General features: G+C 42.6%; 1 protein-coding gene across 9 annotated transcripts in view; it reads right to left on the bottom strand.

Annotated features, from left to right (window-relative positions):
• Positions 1–19,722, bottom strand: part of TEC (tec protein tyrosine kinase) — a 58,066-nt gene that overhangs the window by 28,818 nt on the left and 9,526 nt on the right. For 2 of the 9 annotated variants that reach the window (XM_085223193.1, XM_085223194.1), the window contains one exon: positions 8,578–8,738. The exons of 2 other annotated variants lie outside the window; for them this stretch is intronic. The gene's annotated coding sequence lies outside the window, so the exon portion shown is untranslated. Of the gene's footprint in view, positions 1–3,515; positions 3,639–4,656; positions 4,918–8,577; positions 8,739–13,428; positions 13,635–13,661; positions 14,322–19,722 lie in introns of those variants that run through there. 5 more of the 9 variants (XM_085223192.1, XM_085223195.1, XM_010710180.4 and 2 more) reach the window with 5 other exon arrangements.

Raw genomic sequence — 19,722 nt, 5'->3', positions numbered from 1 at the left:
CCAACTTGAGTTACATGATAACAAATACAATCTAATTTACAATACAGATCATGACAGAAATAAGAAAGAATTACACATGTTCAAACGTTTTTAGGGGAAAATAAAAAACACATTCCCAGCTTCAGGCATCTGTTTGCACTGATCAATCTTTACATTTTAATACATTCAGATGTAAGCCGTGAAGTCAGCATATACTTTTCTCAGAACAAATTTTAAAAGCTTCTAAGATAAATCTATTAAATAATAATGGTCAAGATCCACAAAGCCAGGTTTTTCCTTATAGCTAGAGTTGCTTATGCATGCCACCTCTCCCGTGTTTCTCTAGGAAAACAAGCATCAAGAGATTAGGTAACCAGAGCAGTTGCAACATTGCTCCTGTAGTTGCGAACTACTTGTTCCCACTCCCATCTCTTGGCCTGTATTCGTTTATTGAAACAACTCGCCATTGCAAGCTCATCAGTGAGCACATAAATGGATGCAAGTCCCAACAGAAGCTCCAGTTAGAAAGGAAGAAGTGCATCACAATCTGGCTAGAGCTCCTCCAGCCCAGAGATGTTAATTAACTGCTGCTTTTCACAGCACAAATCCTTTTATCAGAGTAGGAGTTGTTCCGAGGAGTAAAGGCATTCTATAAACACACTTATTACAACAGTCAAAACAAACACCAAGAAAACATTTGTCTGCATCTAAAAAAATCAAGCCAAGCCAGTGCTCTGTTTTCTGAGATTCCTCCCTCCTTAGTGATTTACCTAATAATTCGGGTTTTCCCACGTAAAGTCTTAATGCCTGATGGGCTGCCAGTCATGACAGACAACCCTCAGCTTTCTGACTTGGATTTTATATATCCTGCATGTATGCTCTTTTCACACTTTGGGTGCATCAGTTTAAATCGGCAGCAATTTCAGGCCTCTATAGGGCCTGAAATAACATATCAATATATCACCCACTCTAGCACATTAATTAGAACACTGTGATACTCACCAATTCAGTTTACAAAATATAAAGATGTCAATTTTAAGTACACAGATGGTACTTCGGAATTTTGATGCAAATCTGCAACTCTTCATCAATTCTGTTGTTTTTTGTGAGCTTTTTGGGGGGGGGAAGGGGTGGAGAAACTGGTTGGTTGGTTATTTTTTTTCTCCTCTCTCTTAAGAGAAGACTGAGAAGCCACGTGGCTCTAACATGTGCAAACTATTTTTTAACTGACAGAAATGTAATTCTGGGCAGCAGTTTTCAAACAAATTTGAAAATTACACCTAAGTGTCTGTAAAACCCTAATCTTTACTTGAAAGTCAGTCAAAGTACCAGTGGGCTAGTTCTAAATGTAATCAGGCCCTGTGGAAAGAAAATCCCTATTTTCGTGCACCACGTTCAGGTAAAGAATTAAACAGGCTAAGGGGTAACTCAGTGATGACCCTTTGACTTGAGAATCTCTAAGTTAAGCACACAATGTTGCAAAATACTCTTTTTTCAACTGTAAGCCACTCACATATGCACTGGGAGAATTTCATTTTAATCTGCACAGGTTTTCCAAAATTCCTTAGAAACAGGGTTACGACATTTTACAAACTTAAAATGTTTGTTTTCTTTTAGCATTATAACTTAGGTAGCTGGGTTGGTAAGCAAACACTGAAAACGTGCTGGTCCCTCTTGGATAGGGTGCGCTGGCAATGAGGAGGGGACCTTCAGCACACCAAACTGGAGCACCAATTCACTGCTGGCTATCAACTAGCACAAAAGAGAGGGCAAATCCAAAGAGCACCGAATTGCCTGGGAAAAAAGACTTATTTCCTTTCAGGTTCAGGAGAACAATGTATACGTTTCTCCAAACCCTTTGATCATGGCCCCCTGTAAGGAGCACACTACAATGACTAAGTTATCCTTTCAGAGATTTATAAAGTACCTTCATCAATTCCCTTACGAAGTACTTAGGAAAGGAGGTGGTGCTTTATGAAACAAAAACTACTTTATTATCCATGTAGAAAATGTTTTCTTTTTTAAAAATTATTTTTATTATCTACTAATTTCAAATTAGCAGCACTACTGGATACCACATGAAGGTTGGACTGATTAATTTTCACTTATTCCTCCATAGGTAACTAGCTGTAGTTTTTCCTATTTCTTCTACATGAGCGCCCTACAATACCTGTAAATTTTTTGCCCGCGGTTTATTCAGATCAAAACGACTTCAGCATTTGTAAAGTTCTTTGCTGGAAGAAAATAAAGCTGAAATTTTTATTGGCATGGAGGAAAATAAGGAGGAAAAAAAGGATCATGAAACATTTGTTAAAGTAGCAAAATCCAAGCAGCTTTCTCATCCTACAGACCTCAAGCACTCTCAGCCACCTGTCCTTTTCAAAGATAAAAACCCTTTGAGTATGTCACAGCCTCAAGAAACAGCACTGGCTATTAAACAAGAGATCAGCTCTTGCATTATATTCCATTCCCAGATAGAAACCTACCCTGTTTGTTAGCCAAAGGGTATTATAAGGATGTCTTATAATTTCATCAAAGACTGTAAAAATCAGCTTCATTTCTAAATTGAGGAAAAGCAAAACCCACTGCCCAAGAGTTTCAAATCTCTTTGAATATGAACCTAATCCCCCCCCTTGTTTATTACATGCCAAGTGATGATGGTAAGGCTGCAACATCTGTAAGCCTGCCTCTTTGCCACTCTCAATGTTTGTGAAACGTTTTTGCTGCTTTTCACCATCAGCAATATAAAGTTTAACCTCTATCTTCATCCACCCTCTTTTCATCTCAAAGTAATAGTAATATGACATGAAAATGTGATGGCTTACGTAATTGGTCAAAGGGGTCTTTATACGTATATACATAGACAGAAGGTGGTTAAAATCATCATATTCGTGGGAAAGTAATTTAAAACGTACACAAAGCAAATCTTTAGCAGTAAGAGAATCTCAAATATCTGTCAGTCTGATTTTTTAGGCTTGAGAAAATAATTCTGTAACCGCAAACATAATGTGGCTTTGTATCATCCCTGTTCATTCTAGCAGTTAGCGTATCTAGCAGTTTATGGCTGCTATCACTTCCATAAATACTGTTGCTATTCACACTAGTTACTATTATAAATTCTAATCCAGCATCCAAAATTACCACGTCACTTTTGCTGTAGACGATGGCAAACTTCTAGGCAACACATCACAACTGCACAGTGCCTCCCACAGAAGAAACTCAATCTCAAATCTTCTGCAGACAGAACTGGCCTCTACTGAGATGCTGTGGTTTTGGGCTTACCAGAAGCCATATGCAGTCTGACACAAACTAAAATATCCTGTCAGCAAGGTTTACTAACTCAAGCTTGGCTACAGTTTGTGCATTTGCCTTAGCACACAGATCAAACATTAACAAGACAAACTAATATCCAGTTGGGCCTTCTGACCAGACCTCCTGCAACAGCCAGAGGAAGCACATGTGAGAAAATGAGCATATTTTTAACTATCCTACATTTGGCTCGTGAATTTGATTGTATCATGGGGATTTCAGGATACCGTTGTGATCAGCTGGACTGTAGCTGGCCAGGTGAGGCAGAGACTACAAGGATTTGCCTCTTTATGGGTGCAGCCTGAAGATCTGGTAAAGAACAGGAGTTCAGCTTCCTTGTACAGATGTAACTGGAAATGGGAACACATGAACAAAAGGGTCAAGTCAGGGTTGGAACTGATAGGAGGTATGTGGTATCCTGGCCCTGCTTGTATGTTTTTACATATAGTATAGCTTGTATGTTTTTATGGAAAAGAAACAGTCCTCTTCATTCTGACAAGCATCTGCAGGGCAAGTTAGAGAAGAAAATGGAAGAACTACCCCCAAATCTGCATGGCATTGGCTAAGAGGAGCTGAAGCTGAGAGAGCGCAGAGCATTTATTTCATTTGTCCATAGCTGTGTCCCCTATAGTGTTCTCACTGGCTCCACAGAGCTGGGCAGACATTTGGCAAAGTAGAACCACTGCCTCAGCCCTCCTCCTAAACACCCCTCCTGATAAGGAGGGAGGAGGAACAGCAACACTCACTTACTAAAAACACAGGCAGAGATGAGATTGGCAATGGAAATGGGTGATGCTGGTGGAAAAGCTTTTCTTCCTTTTGCAGGAAGCTAGAAATTAAGAGGGACTAAAAACTAAACGTTCTGCTCAGAGGTTTAACTTAATTCTTCTGTTCAGGGACTCTAAAGCTCACCATTAAGTAGCTAGTGAAATGCAACTGTACATAAAACTGGGAAAAAACAAACAAAACTGACATCAACAGTGCCTCAGGCAGTTCTTCTGATCTTTTTAATTTCACTAAAAGAGAAATTTTAATTCAACTCCTTCATAATTTGAATTTGGTTTTCCTAACGTCACACAATCTCAGATGAGCAATTGGTATATTATAGCACAAATAGCTCAATTTATTTTAGCAGTCAAGACATGCATTTAACATGTTCTAACTAAAATACAATAATTCATACAAATAGCACCTTGTTTTCTGTACAATGAGTGTCTAATATTTCGAAAGTAGCTTTTCTTTCCAACTGTAATGCTACAATGCGATGGAAAGCACTGCAATGATAGCAGAAGTCCTAGGCTGCAGCATGTAAGAATATGCTCAACGTGGCAGCCATGGACACAGAAACAGCATAAGGAATCTGCTTACCCTCAGAAGGCTTCCATTAGGCAGGAATCTCCAGCAGGACACCCTTGCTTCCACTGCCAACCCTTAAATGAAGTCTGGGAAGGGGTGGATCCTGGCTGCACCTCTTCTGGTCACTCAGGTATATCGTATGCACCTGAGCTCCTTGAGTTGACCCTGCCTTCCTACCAAGTGCTCAATCACTGTTTCAGGCCCTGACTTAGTGCTTCCACTACACCAACACAGCAAGATGAACTAAACTACCCTTTCTCTGACTACGAAGTAAATTCTCTCCCTTACCCAGTATACATACCATGTGACTGACACCAATACAAGTCTGCACTAAGTTCAACACAATTACAGTCTTGTTTTGCACCACTGAACTGATACACCTTTTACAGCAGAGAAAGGCATAAATGAGACACACATTAACCATCTGGCCCCTAAACCATTAATTCCATAACTAGAACCAATATCAGACTACAGTATTTCAATGCACAGAAAAACACCTCCCAGTTTTCTGGATCATTATCTGTGTCATTTTAAATCATCATGGAAACTCAATCAGCAGCTGAAGGAGTTCTACCTTGCACAGGCTTTGCCAGCAAACCTGGAATACTTCTAAGCAGCTGTTCTCTGCATCAAAGGGCCATCGTGGCAAAGTGTCACTGGTATGTCTGTAGCATAGCTGAAGCAACAGAAACCCTGGCTGGGATGCTGGCTACAGAAAAAGCAGTACAGTACTTTTCATTTGCACTACTCTGGAACTGTTCATTCAGGTGTGAATTATGCTACACTTGCTTCTGATCCCAGCCAGCTTGTTATTACTAGCTTCTCTGACTTGCATTCTGCTGAAAAGACACAGATGAGTCCAAGCATGAGCATTCTGAGTCACTCATTTCTCAGTTGATATATAGTTTTCAAACCATGTCATGAACTGGATTGACACGTACGTTTGACAAAGGGTTTATGAATTAAAGACATATCTTCATATCTCAAGAAGAGTACATAGAAGCAGTCCATAGGTACATCCCACGTGAATTGGATTTGATAACCTGTGTCTGCTTCCATCTTCAAAGGCCAGCTTTAAGTCACTAAAGCTTGCAGTCACACTAGAGCCAGGTATACTGATCTGACTGAAGTCAAATTGTGAGAGTAATTCACTCTCACAGCGTTCAGTACAATTGCATGCCAGCAGTACAATTAATGGAATGAGTTATATGGAGATGTTCCTTAAAATTCAGGACAATTGAATCACAACAGCATTTGTTTTTAAAACATGCTGCAAACATCAACTCCTACTTGCTGTTTTATTGCTAACGAAGCAAGCTATTCACCTAGCAACCTGCCAGCCTCTTTTTGTACTTGTTTTATTCGTAAGAAATGTAAAGGAACTTTCTTCTTCCACACTACTGGGGAAACTACTATTTCCTACAGCAGGCCTGTATGTGTGTCTACTAAGATTATTTCCATCATTTCAAACATCAGATTTTCCTCAGTCTGTGATGAAAGTGTCTCATCAGAATCCAAATGACTTTTATGACTTCTGCAGTGCTCCTCAATATACTTTCTTTCCCCTGTGCAGTTATATGGAAACTATATCACTTCCCAGAACGGATGACAACTGTTAGCACCTGCAACAAAAAAGCTGTTGGAGTGCTTCAGCACCTACAGAGCAATAGCCACACAAACATGAGCCTCATTGCAAAGGGACAGTTTATGGGAAATTTAATCCAGACCCATCTGCACTGAACTGGTTACCTCCCAACAAAGCACACATGACCATGAAAGCAAGTGTATGGTTGGGAAGAGTTACAAGGAAGTTTTGAGGTCAGGAAAAACTGTGAATGTGTACTTGGTTTACAGGGAATTTGGGGGAAATCTTGAGCATGCAGCTAGCAGAAGAGAGCGCTATGTCTGGGTAAGAGAAGAATGACGGCTGCTGTATTGTTTGTCTTTCATTTTAAAGCCAATTTTCCCAAAACAAGACGAGGAAGCCTTGACCCAGCTCCAGGGGTGTGGTGTTCCTTTTCTCTGGGTTATGGAAGAATGCAAACTACTCTCTATATTGCTAAAAATCATGATCATCTTTAAATCTTTTATCAGATACCCACCCTCCTAAGTAATACACGTAGGCTAAATACGAGCCAAGTTCATATCCTCTCAATAATAGTAGCCGTTAGCAGCTCTACTGCAGGCACAAAATGACTGTTCTCCCTCCAAAAATAAAAGCAGTTTAATAAAATCACACTCTATTTTTAATTACCCTTTAGATGCTTTTGGCAGATGGTCTATGAAGAGCACCTTCACAGTGAGATGTAATGCTGAAACTAATGCATTCACTGCACAGTTTGCTTATCAGAAATGAATCAAGGACTGTCAGAGACTAAGCGCAGCTGTGGCAGGCCCTATATGCGCCAGGACTGGTTCCAGTGTTCATACACCAGCATTTTAACAAAACAAAACATGAAAAAGTACATAATCAAGGTAACCATATGCTATGTGACAAGTTGTTAGTTATTAATTATAGAAATTTGCATAACGTACATTTCTCATTATGACAACTGTTTATTTCCAACAAAATATACCAGAAACTACACTATTTTTCAATTGTATTTATTGTTTTAAATAGAGACAGAAGCAAGAACCTACGACGGGGTGAGGAAGCTAAAATGGTAAGAAATAGCTCATGGGTAATTGGGAATTTCAGCAGAAAACAAAACTGTAAAAGTATCTAGATGATGAATTGACCTCAACAAAAGCCTACTTTTCCCCTGAAATTCGATTATCCTCTTGAGGCAGTACAGTGATGCAACTTGGCAACTGTTAGGCCTTTTTTTTTTTTTTTTTTACACCTATTTAATAGCTGACTTGCCCCAAACCTTTTCTCATACAGATAGTGCTGATATATCTAGAGTTACTCATCAAAATCATCTTTTGCGCACAAGAAAAATACAAGCCAACAAGCAGGGGGCAGGAAATACTGCAGGCTTGCAAGTTCCTCTGTGTCAAGTTTCCCATGCATTGTTTTCATCAGGATACATCATCAAGCAAATGGAGGAGATGGGATTGCAAATCAATGATCATTTTCACTTCAGCTGAGATGTTGTACTGCTTTTCCCACATCTGCTAATTCACAGCTTCCCAAACCGTGTGATTTTTGCTGTGTTTACCAAAACAGAGATGTTGGTAAGGTCTACATTCTTATCTTCTGATTCCAGCCTCTCTGACCCTGATCCGTTGGATGGGTTACAAGAAAAACTTCATATAACGAAGCTCAGATGAAACTCAACTCAAAACTCCCTCACCATCATGCCACACCCTCATGTCTCAGTTCAGTAACAATCCATCATTTCATGCTCGAATTTCCATTTGATTTGCACTCAAAATCATAACAGTCATGCTACCAGAGAGAATTGTACAGTGTCATGCTTTGTACATGCTTAGCTGGCAAATGACTTGAAGGACTGCACTTATTTACAGCAGCTTTCATTTTCTTTCAAAAATTAGTAAAACCTTTCAGTTTCTGCTTTGCTCTGTACTTGAACAAGCTCTATGACATGATAAGGATTAAAAACTAAAAAACAAACAAAAACAAAAACAGGCAAATAACAATAGTCTCTCTACATAAAATCCACACTGCTGGGTACTTTCTGAATGGATAATTGGAAGAGTAAGACCTATTTTCCTGAAGTTTTGGAGGCAGATCCCATGGAGTTCTATCCAGACCTTATTTGTAGATTTGTTTAAAACAGTGAAACTTTCACTTGCATTTCAGCCTTTTACTAACAAAGTCTCTAAATACAGGACTGAAAACTCAGGATGCAACTTTGAAGAATTTCTTCACGTACAACACAGTCCAAGGAGCAAGGAATACTAAAGGACTGTAGTTTAACCACTGTTAAATTTTAAGTATTATCTCAAGGAAATAATTTCTCACCATACCTGAAAATCAACACAACTGAGGTAGTGCTGTCATCTTGTGCATTCCTTTTCTCTCAGGTTCTCAATCCTGTGAGGCAGTGAGCATCTCTAGCATAGAAGCTCATTACCTCACTCCTCTTGATGAAAATTCTTGGATGTCAGGATGTTTCAGCTGTTGTGAGCTAAAGAGGGACAAGAGCACTCATCAAGCATCAAAAGACATTTAACATCTGAAGCAGCTGTACTCGACTTAAACTCTCTTTGAGATATTGTATGATACCATCATTAATGTGCGATAACATCATATGCCATTTAATCCACTCTGATCACTAATGGTAAGGCATAAAAATACCAAGGAATAGGCAACTAGAAGAAACACTTCCACCACCCAGACTCACTGATGTCCAGATTACATGGGATAAATGCAAGAGACAAAGGCAGGATAAGATAGTCATTTTACGGCCAGATCTTAAGTTTTCACAGGGATTGCCTGCTTCGCATTGACTTCCAGAATTGGTTTCAGTTCAAGAGATCTAGAGAAATAACTGAAGGAAGTTGAGGAATCATGCCACTTGCCCATTATTTTGTTTTTAAATCAGCCACAGCATGTGACCACGGAACTGAACACTATCCTCTGACACATTATGCATAAGCAAATTGAAGAAAAGTTGCAATGGAAGTTTGAAAAACCAATTAGTTTTAACACTGAGTGCTACATTCTCTCACTCTGGAAAATGTTCTTTTAATCATCTTTACTGTAGAGAGTCTGGATAGCCATTTTGCTTTCAAAAGGTCCCAAGGTGTATTTAAGACTACAAGTGTTAAGAGACCTGTGGGAAAGTTCAACCTCTACTACCATACCACCACCATCTGCCTCTAGCGTCACGGGGCAACAAAATAAAATAGGAGTCATCGCTTTTGGAGCAGCCGTCATCTATTCATCTCCCTACACTGAGCTGGGTCTGCCCATGGTAGCAATTGGTAGTCATCTCCTTGTCCTTTTCTCAACCCCTGAGCCCTATTCCATGTATTTTCTCTCCTTTCACTGAGGAGAGGAAGTGAAAGTGGTGTGGTGGAGTTTAGCTGCCCATTAGGGACCCTACCACCCTCTACACCAAGAATTTTAAGTGCTGTTGTCATCTCACACTTCAGATTAGTACAGAAAAGATGAAAAAAGATCTCTGCACAGGGCTGCCTAGGAGAGAGTTGCAAGTACTGCATTCAGTTACAAGCAAGGGGCAATTACCATTTGTATATAATACTGAATTATGTGGCTGCTTCACCAGGGAAAGATGACTTCTTTTGCTTTGTAATGCAAGGGGCTGTGCTGGCTGCCAGTGCCCTGCCAACATCATGCTGCAAAAGGATGAACACTACACCACTTTTTTCTGTCCTATTCAAGTGCAAACAAGGCCTACATCTAAGGTGTTCTTCTGATTTCATCAGATCACAGCTCATAAAAGGCACACGGTTGAGCAAAACCCCTCTGTACAGGAAACCCTCCTGTGACCTACTTGAGCACTATGCAGTTGTACCTCACACATAGCAGAGCAGCACCCATTCATACACCCGCCTGTAAGGGAAAAGTGAATAAGGGAAAGTAGGAGCACCAAGAAAACACTTGGCCCATGCTCCATGCACTCCTGGCACATTGGGATTTTTTTTTCTTTTTTTTCCCCAGCAGGTTTCCAGTACTCTTTCAAGTTTTGCACTCCCGTTTGAACACTTGCACGCCCTTTATAGTGCTTGCAAGGAAGTCTATCTGTCTATCATGCCTCCACGGGAAATTGTGAAATCCTACCGTCTACCCTTCTCAGAGCATCTCTTATGATGAGGCCGTTCACCACATATGTCTAGAAGAAGACTATTTATTTTTCCAAGTTTTGTCTCATGTGGTATTTTTCTCATTTCTGCATGCTGACTCTGAATCACAGCGCTGAGGCAGGGGATGACTGAGAGCTGCCAGAGCCATCACAGCCACGGGGCAGTGCTCCATTACACAGCTCTGCACCCCAGTTCCTCTTCTACCATTTGTGATAGAAAGGGCACATGTCCACCCGGACACCAGCCGCCCTCATCTACATACCACCTTCTTTGCTGTATGATAGATGTCCTTCAGAAGTATGTATGTATGCTTTCTGGAAGATAGGAAGGAAAAAAAAAAGAAAGAAGCCATCTCAAGCCTTCTTCTCCATGCCAGACTGCAGTCCTCTTCACCCACGTACTGCTTCTCATACCTTGAGTTTTATACTGGCATTTTTGTATCCTATTGCTGCAGGAGAACTACTATAGATCACAACAACTCACTTTTTGGCACCCACAAGCTTTTTTAAAGCACAATTCCAACTGCAGCAGTGAAAACATAACAGAGTATGAAAAAAAAGTCAAAACATACAGAAGTAGCAAAACATCTTAGAGGTCAATGGTTAATAGAGGCTAAAGGCATTTTCCATGACATTTGCGTTGACAGTAGGAAGCACAGAATTCCATTGTCTGATAAACAGAAAATATTTTGCATATCTGAGATATAAACATTTGTATAAGAAGCACACCATTCTGTGCCTTATCTTGTGTACTCAGTTTACTAGCTAACACAATACAGAAGGAACTAATCTACAACAGGTTACGTGTATGGCTGGCGCAGGGGGAGACTTTTCCTGGTGCTTCCAACCAGTTCTGTGAAATTAACCACTTCCCAGCTATTGTAACCTTAATTACAGGATACTGCACTATCACGGCACTACTGAATACAATGTTGTTTCAGGGCAAGATAAAATGAAATAAAGCCAGTAAAACAATGTCAGCAGTATTTCATTTTTGTCCATTTGCAGCCATTGCAGGCAGCCAGCCAGGCTGTTGGATACAGCACAGAGTTGATTCACAGGACTAAGCACACAGCTGGGAGCTGAAATGCAGCATAACTCAGGACATAATTTTAGCTGCTTCACAATCTATGCTTTTAGAAGATCAAACTCTAAAATAATATCCAAAAGGAAAAAAGAAAATAAAGGTGCTCCTTCTATAAGTTTTGAATAGATAGTAAAATCAGCTCTGGCAAATGAGAACGTGGGTTAAAAGGCAGCTCAACTGGCAGCGTATGCTACCTCTAAATGCCAAATGTTTGGCTTTGATTCTCACACCTGTGAGATGATCACATTTAAAAAAAAAATAAGAGAGAGAGAGAGGAAAAAGAAGAGGGAGTACCCAAGTGCCCAATATAACCACATTGAGTCTGTTTTCAGTGGTTTCGGCAGGCAAACTCACAGAGATCATTTTGGTTCACCCACAGGATTATTTTTGAAATTTAGCAGGGCACGTAAAGCACCCTTTTATATAGGAATAGAAGTAGAGATGGGTGTATTTCACCTTGAGCTTTAATGTTTTCAAAAAATAAAATTGGTTAGAAATAAATAAATACAATAAATAAACCTGAGATGTATGAAGACTATCAGAGGAGAGTGACAACAAATGGGCTTCTTTCCTGCTCTAGCCCCCTACAGATTGCAATCATCAAGAGATTCTACAGTAGGCCAGCGGCCACTGAACACCACTGAACATGACTCCACATGGCAAGAGGCCAGCTCCCCACTACCCCTGCTCCACATACCAGTCCCTTCCCACACTTCCATTGCACCCTGCATGGATGCTGCCCCCTCCCTACAAAACAAACAAGCACCTTCCAGTGTCCCAGGAGACCGTTTGGACCATAGGGAAGGACTTCAGGGAGATGGCATGAAGGCAAAGCATGAAGAGGCCAGAGTGGGAATGGAGCAGAGGTCACAGGTAACTGGGAGTCTGCCTATTTGGCTCTGCACTCTGCCACCCCAAAACAGCCTAAACATGGGATCTCAATTCGAGATTGTTTAGTCTTGAAAAGAGAAGGCACAGGAGAGACCTTGTTGCTCTCTACAATGACCTGAAAGGAGGTTGAGATGAGGTGGGATTCAGCTTCTTCTCCCAGGTAACAGTGAGAGAATGAGAGATACTGATCTTAAGTTGCATGGGGGGAGGTTCAGGTTGGATGTTAGAAACATTCTCAGAAAGAGTGGTGAGGCATTGGAATGGGCTGCCCAGGGAGGTGGTGGAGTCACCATCCTAGGAGGTGTTCAAGAAACATGTCAATGTGGCACGGACAGACATGGTTAGTGGACATGGTAGGGATGAAATGATAGACCTGGTGATCTTGGTGGTCCTTTCCAGCCTTAATGATTTTATGAAATACTTCTATCCCAACCATATGCAACGATTAATCCTTCAGTCACTGGAGAGTTAGGAGAGGAATTAAGAAGTGATGCCTCACCCAGAGCCACACTCTACCAAAGTCAGACTGAGCACCTGTAGCAGCACGTACTCTGAACTGAAAACAAGCAGTCAAGTAGTACTCCCAAGACACACTTACACCGGCGTTTCTGCTACCACTGATTTTTTTATTATTATTATTATTATTCTCTGTAAGAGATGCACTCTTGATGAAATAATACTGGGCACTTCAGATCAGATCCCGTTGGCCAAGTCCACCCGAAAAGCTCAGTGTGTCACTAATGACCGATTGCAGCTTATAGGAACACAGCAGAAGCTCGCACAGTAGCCACCGCGTTAGCTGCCCCACGCAGCAGCTGAGTAGCAGTCGTAGGAGCGCTCCGAGAGGGACGGCCGCGCAGGGCACAGAAGGCACACGGAGCCGTACTCACAACCGAAATCACACACTGAGCTGATCCCGGCCCGAGTCGCGGAGCCTCGCTGAAGCAGAGCAGTTACGCGACTACATCAAGAAACTCCAAGTCACATAAACAAGGAAACACCGAGAAACACTCGGCTATAAACGGGAACCGCACTACCGGACTTCGTATCACGCGAACTGTCGGTCGTTACCGGCGGAGGTTCCAAGCGGTTACCGCTCAGCGCTTCATTTCTCGCCTCCGCTCCCGCTGCTCGCTCGAAGCCGTGCGCTGAGCTGCAGCTGCTGCACAGCATCGGCCAGCAGCCTCCGAGCTGCCAGGCAGCGGCCACCTGCGCGCAAATCCCTCCTCGTACCCACTAACAACTTAGCAGAAGTTTGAGCTTTCTCTTCTATTTTATCACCGCGCTCCCCGGCTCTGCCTTACCTGCGGCTCCCGAGCGCCGCCGCGGAAGGGGCCGTGAGGCAGCAGTACGGAACAAGGCGGGAGGCACGGCTCCGCTTCGGCGGGCGGTGGCAGAGGGAGCGCGGGGCGGGGCGAAGGGCGGGCGGCGGAGAGGCGGAGAGGCGCTGGGCGCTGCCGCAGGTGCAAGGAGCGCGGAGGCGTCTCGGTGATGTGCGCGCTTCGTGGGGGAAACAAACCAAGCGAGGAGGAGGTGGTGAATTGTAAAGAGAGGGTGCCAGTCCCACCCCGGTTTTCAGTGCGCGTCTTGAAAATGTGACGGTGTGCTTTGGTCCTGTTGGTACCTGCTCCAGAGCGCGTCCTGCGTGATGCCCGTGGCAGAGCGCCCAGGCTGGACGCTGTGGTTGCACGTAGCCACCCCAAAGCTTTGTGCACCAGCCACGGCTGCGGTGACTTGTTGCTGAGTTGTCATTCAGGCCCTTTTCCTCACTGCCTTCCATTATCCCAACTTTATCCATATAAACTGTCCGCAAAACTTTCTTAAGAGATAAAGCTTTGGCTAAAACACGCCTCTAAACGTTTTAAAGTATGAGTCCAGAGGAAAGCAAACTGGGTCTGTGCTGCTAACAAGTGCATTGTTTTGCTTCGCCTATGCGTAATGGCTGGATCAGCACAGATGTCTTTCTGTTCAGCACAGAGGAAATGACTTACAGAGCCTTTGTTTTCGCTTGGGGGATTTCCTCCAAAGCCGTGCTGCTCTGAGTCCCGAGAGCCAAAGGGCTTCGTCCCTGGTGCATGGGGCACCTCTGGGGTGATGAACGCCTGGGCAGTCACTGTGTGGCCTCCGCGCAGGTAGCCGTCCCTCAGCCCTCTCCCCAGTTCCTCTGCCCCGCCTCCAGGCCTGCAGCACTGCACTCGGCGCCTGGACAGCCCTCCTTCAGTACCACCCAAAATTCAAACCCTCTATCTCAGAGCACTGTCCAAAAGCTCCTTGAACTCCAGCCTCTTCCATGCCCATGCCACCTGATCAAGAGACTTTTCCTAACACCCAACAAGATGCTCCCTGGCACAGCTCTATGCCATTAAAGAAAAACAACTGACAGGTTGGGTCCTGAGGGATGGGAATGTGCTGAGCAGTCTTCAGGAGACTCTTAAATGCACACCTAGCAAATGCATCGAGGAAAGGTTATGCAGTTTGCAAAAAAAGCATTGTTCATTGTTGTCTGTGGCTTCCTACAGCTTGCTGAGCAGGGCAGCACCAGCCACATGGGTTTTTGCTGCACAGTCTTGGTTTCTTATGGTCTATATGCCTTTGACATTGTTAAGTAGAGCAATGGGGGTGGCTTCACTGTAAGAGGCATGCCAACCCCTGCACAGCACTGAGGCTCGCTGAATTACAGGGGAAGGATCTTTAATTTTGCAAGAAGTATTTGGTTTTCCTTCCATACTTCATAAATTCCAGAAGTGTCCATTGCCATGGCCACCAGTGCATCATGATCTAAATTACTGAAAGCAGAAAGACACTTTTCAAATAACAATATTTCTTTATGTATCTATGTAAACTTCACAGCCAGGAAGAAGCTGGACTTTCCACCCAGGGGAATGTTTCAGCTTTAGGATTAAAAAAAAAATCCAGTGCAGAAAAAGCAGCAAGTTGTAACCAGAAATGATTTCATTTCCCCAAAGTTTCACATGCTCAAACATTATGCAAACAGTGCAGCAGAGGGGGAATGAGAAAAGGAGGGGATATTCAGGGCTTTGGTCCTGCTTCAGCTCCAGAAGAGCTCAATGCTGTTTGCTGCTTCCATCTTTTCTCCATACCCTCCTGGAGGTTCTGGAACCCTGTGGGCTGGTGGCATGGCACCCATCCCACCTCTGGGCTGTGGGGATTGGAGCCCATGCTGTCCAAGCCTTTCCTTTGGTATGGCCTCAGGCACTGGGTGAAATGTGTGGCACAATGACTTCACTGTGCTTTGTGTTATGGGCACCCAGAACTCAAAGCAGTTGATTTTGCTCTTCTGCAGAGGAGGGAAGCAGTGACGTTTCTGTGGCAAAATGCCCATCTTTAGGAGGAAGTTTCTCCATCAGAAAGCATGGAGATTCTTGAGATTTCAGGCACACAAGTGGCGTGAAGCACCAAATAGGGAAAGAAAAAGATGCCTATTAGATGGCAACTCACATAGACTGTATTTCCAGCAGTTATACTGGATATGCTTTACCATCTGATGGCCCATGTCACTTCTGTCCTTGAAGCTACTGTCTGGGGCAATCTCTCTTGTTCAAAGTCTCATCTGTGCAATCTTTCTGGCAGAGAAGCATGTCTACCAGTCCCCACGTCACAGTGAGGCTCTTCTTTCTCCCTGGTGCCTGCTAAGCCCTCTTCACCCTTCTTCACTTCTCAGAGTTTTCTGTGAAGGCAGATACTGGGCATTTCCTCTCTTCATTTCTCTTCCCTCACTTGTTTGGAAAGAAATGACAAACAAGAGTTTTCACACTGCCAGGAGTAAACCATGTCAGTGAGGGAAAAATAACCAGTTTCTCATTATCTGACTTCCATATCAACAAACGTATTGCTTTTTCTGCCTACCATGTCTCCAAAGCTTCTTTTCTTTTTGAGAGATTTTGGAGGTGATAATTCCATTAAGTCATTTTGTTTCTATTTGATCCTCTGTGTGAAACTGAGAAAAAGATTTTGTCCTTCTGTCTAGCTGAGTTAAGGGGAAAATATCAAGCATGGGTCACCAAAGATGCAGTGCGTATTGAAGGGAACAATAAGCCCAGAGTTTCCACTACATCATGTGACAGAGCCAATGGTTTATCCCAGCCGTTGCTGACTGGCTGTGTCAGGGCTTCAAGGGGCCAGGGGCCAGAGGCTCCCTGAAGCTGTGTACCATCTCTCTCCGTAATTTTATTTCAGTAGCCCTGCAGGCAAGCATCATGATGCAATATTTTGTTACTCAATCACAATGTTTCTTCCACTTCTCTACTTCTTTCTCCACTTGTCTGCTTCCTTGTTTAGGATGAATCAAATTTACAAAACAATTACTTCTTCAGTCTTTTACTGTACCTATTTCACAGGCTGCCTTGTGCTTTCATTTCTGTGCATTTTTTGGAAGCTTGGTTTGAGGAAACATTTAATATATTTATGGGATGCCCGATGCTACATCTGATGGATGGAGTGTAATGGATCACCTCCAGCATTTAAGACAGATGGCACAAAGTGAGTATGGTAGAAATGTTAAATGGGATAAAAGGACTGAATAAGAATCTGCTGTGTATTTTCTCTTCCAGTACAAGAGCTAGAAGTTATCCAGTGAAGCCAGTAACAGCTAGACTGATATAAAACAGATGAAGATAGTTCATTATACATCTTGGAAGATGTGTGGAGCTCTTTGCTTTGCAAACAATGTTTATGGATGGAGCAGATCAAATGAGATTCAAGAGAGACTGGGTGGACACTTGGAAGAGGAATCACTAGACAGACCCAACACTTCAGATCCAGGAAACCTCGAGAAAGACACTTGAGGAACACTTGTATGAAGGTGTGATATATATTTGTCCTGTTCTTGCTTTTCCTGGACATCCATGTGTGGTCAGCACTGAAAGCAGGATGTTGGATGGATCTCATGCTTGACTGACACAAACATATTTTTACAGCAGGCCTGTAACATTTGTTGTCTGTAAGATATCACTATAACTTACCAAGGTCATCCTAGCTCTTTCCCCACCATCAACTGATCTGTATCTTGCACAGACCAGGACCTACTTCTCAGCCTACGGTAAAGTCAATCTTATTTTTTCCACTGAAGCCTTTACTTCTGCAACATGCTGAGATTCAAGAGAAACATGGAGCGAGAAAGAGGCAGTTGGATCTTCCACTGATTCAACTGAGACTTTTAAAAGCCCACAAATGTCTTTGAAGGGGCTGATGACTTCAAGTATAAGGTCAGGTTATGATCAGTATAGGGTTAGTTTATAACTACCATTGTGTAATCCCATCAGTCTGAGGACTCAGCAGTCACAGTCAGGGCATACCAGCACCAAACTTGCCAGACAGATACATAATGACTGTGTGCTTGAGTAAATCTCCTGCCTAGCTCTGAGGACAACCAAGCAGCTTTCTGCTGTTGAGAATTGCTTTTACCTGCTTCACTGCAAGCAACTGAACTGCTCCCATTGCCCTGCATCCTCTTTGCAGACAGCATGTTTCCTCTAATGTCATAACAACAGGCAGCATTTTGGCCACAGTAGCTAGACCACAAAGACATTCCCTGCCCTCTTTTGTTAAAGACACATCCTTATCTGGAAAAAAAATAAAAATAAAAATTCTTCTGGACTTACTACTAATAGGTTACAGTAGGAAGAAGAGTTGATCTCAAGCTCAGGTCTGGTTATCCTTCCTTTATAACTCAAAACCTAGGTTTGAAGTTTTGGAATGGATTGCTATAATGGTGGACATACTGAATTGGACACCTCCAAGAGTTCTGTGAGCTTTCTTCTGAGAATACAGCACATATTAATAATACAGAAGTAGCTATTTTTGTAAGAGTTCTTCTTGCAGTGTCAAGATGCAGGCAAGCAAATTTCTAGAACAATTGCTGGCTGGAGGAAGCCCTAAAAGACAGGCTTCACTTAATGTCCTCTGGGGACAATGTGCTCCACTGGAAGATGGAAAAAAAGTACTAGTAAGTCTGACCATCCCTTGCTGCAGGGAAGGACATGGTAACTGGGGAGACATCAGCCATACATCCCTTTTTTGTAGTGGCTGGATCAGCCTGAACACATCTGTCCCACACCATGAGAGCACAGGCTTCCCTGCCACTACTGCTTCTTTCCTCTGCAGTCCATCTAGATCTTTGCAGATCAGGGTCTCTCTATTTCACGGCCAATGACAGATAACTCAGGAAAAAAATAAATAAATAAAAATAAAAAAAAGTAAACATAGTCCATCTTCTGGGGCAAATTTTAAAGGATCTGAGAAACAAACAGCATTCCTGAAGCACTAAATGCGCATCCATAGGAGAACAGGAAATAAAAATTTGAGCTTTTTGCTCTGTTCATGAAAGATACATCCATTTGCTATTTAGATGTTACTCATTTTCAGTCTATAAGCAAACACAAATGGGATAATCAAACATCAGAACAGGAAAAGATGTAATCAGAAAAAGACAGAATGACATCCCTTTTGGCTATCCTTGGACAGGTTCCAGTGGCCACAAGCTTGGCAGCTTTTCTCTCCTTCCCACCTTCCAGCCCACAGCTGCCAGCTCAATGCCAGCCACCAGGGCTGTGTTTCACTGCATTCAGTGAGAGGATGGTGTATCCCAACTGACACACAGTTTTGGAGAGACTTGCATCGCGTGAGAAAGCAGGAGTATCTTTGCAACAGGCTGGGACATTGGTGCCTGGTGCAATAAAATGTGTGCTATGTCTGGTTTGATAGCTAACTCCATGGAGAAAAAGACACCGAGGAAATGCATTATCAACACTTGGGTGATAAATACGTACTAGAAATAAAACTGACAAGACTCTGTAAGGAACGTGAATATAGTTATTAATTAAAGGAGCAACAGGGAAAAGTACTACATATCAAGCTAAATTAGCCTTCTGAACACAGGCAGATGTCTCTATAAAGCTACAGGATTTGTATTCATGCATTTGAGTGTTAAGCTGGATCCATAAATTTAGAGGAGGATTTGCTAAACATCTTTAATTCTTCTCTTGGACCACAATCATTGGTACAATCATACAACCACACACATTCTCTTTCCCACTTTCCTCTGAAGCGCTGCAATATTGCAGTGCCACCTGCCATAGCCCAAGCAACCAAACAGTAAAAACAGACCCCAGAGTAGTGCAGCCTTATTTGAGCAGTGACATGATATAATAAATAACAGCAAGTGTATGTACATAAAATGAGGAGAGTGTAAAGAGTACTTTCTATTAGCACCATTCACCCCTCTTGCTAACTCAGCACAGCAGCACTGGTGAGCAGGTTAAAGTTTCATACTGGTACTGAAGCAGAGAACAACAACCTAAAAAGGCAAAGATGTGGATGGGGGAGTTGGTGGCCCCACTCTGCTGG

Source organism: Meleagris gallopavo, chromosome 4 (assembly GCF_905368555.1).
Source record: "Meleagris gallopavo chromosome 4, MGAL_WU_HG_1.1, whole genome shotgun sequence".
In the NCBI taxonomy this organism is placed as follows: domain Eukaryota; kingdom Metazoa; phylum Chordata; class Aves; order Galliformes; family Phasianidae; genus Meleagris; species Meleagris gallopavo.
Note: the sequence above shows the minus strand (reverse complement) of the source record. Positions and strands in the feature narration are given on the sequence as shown.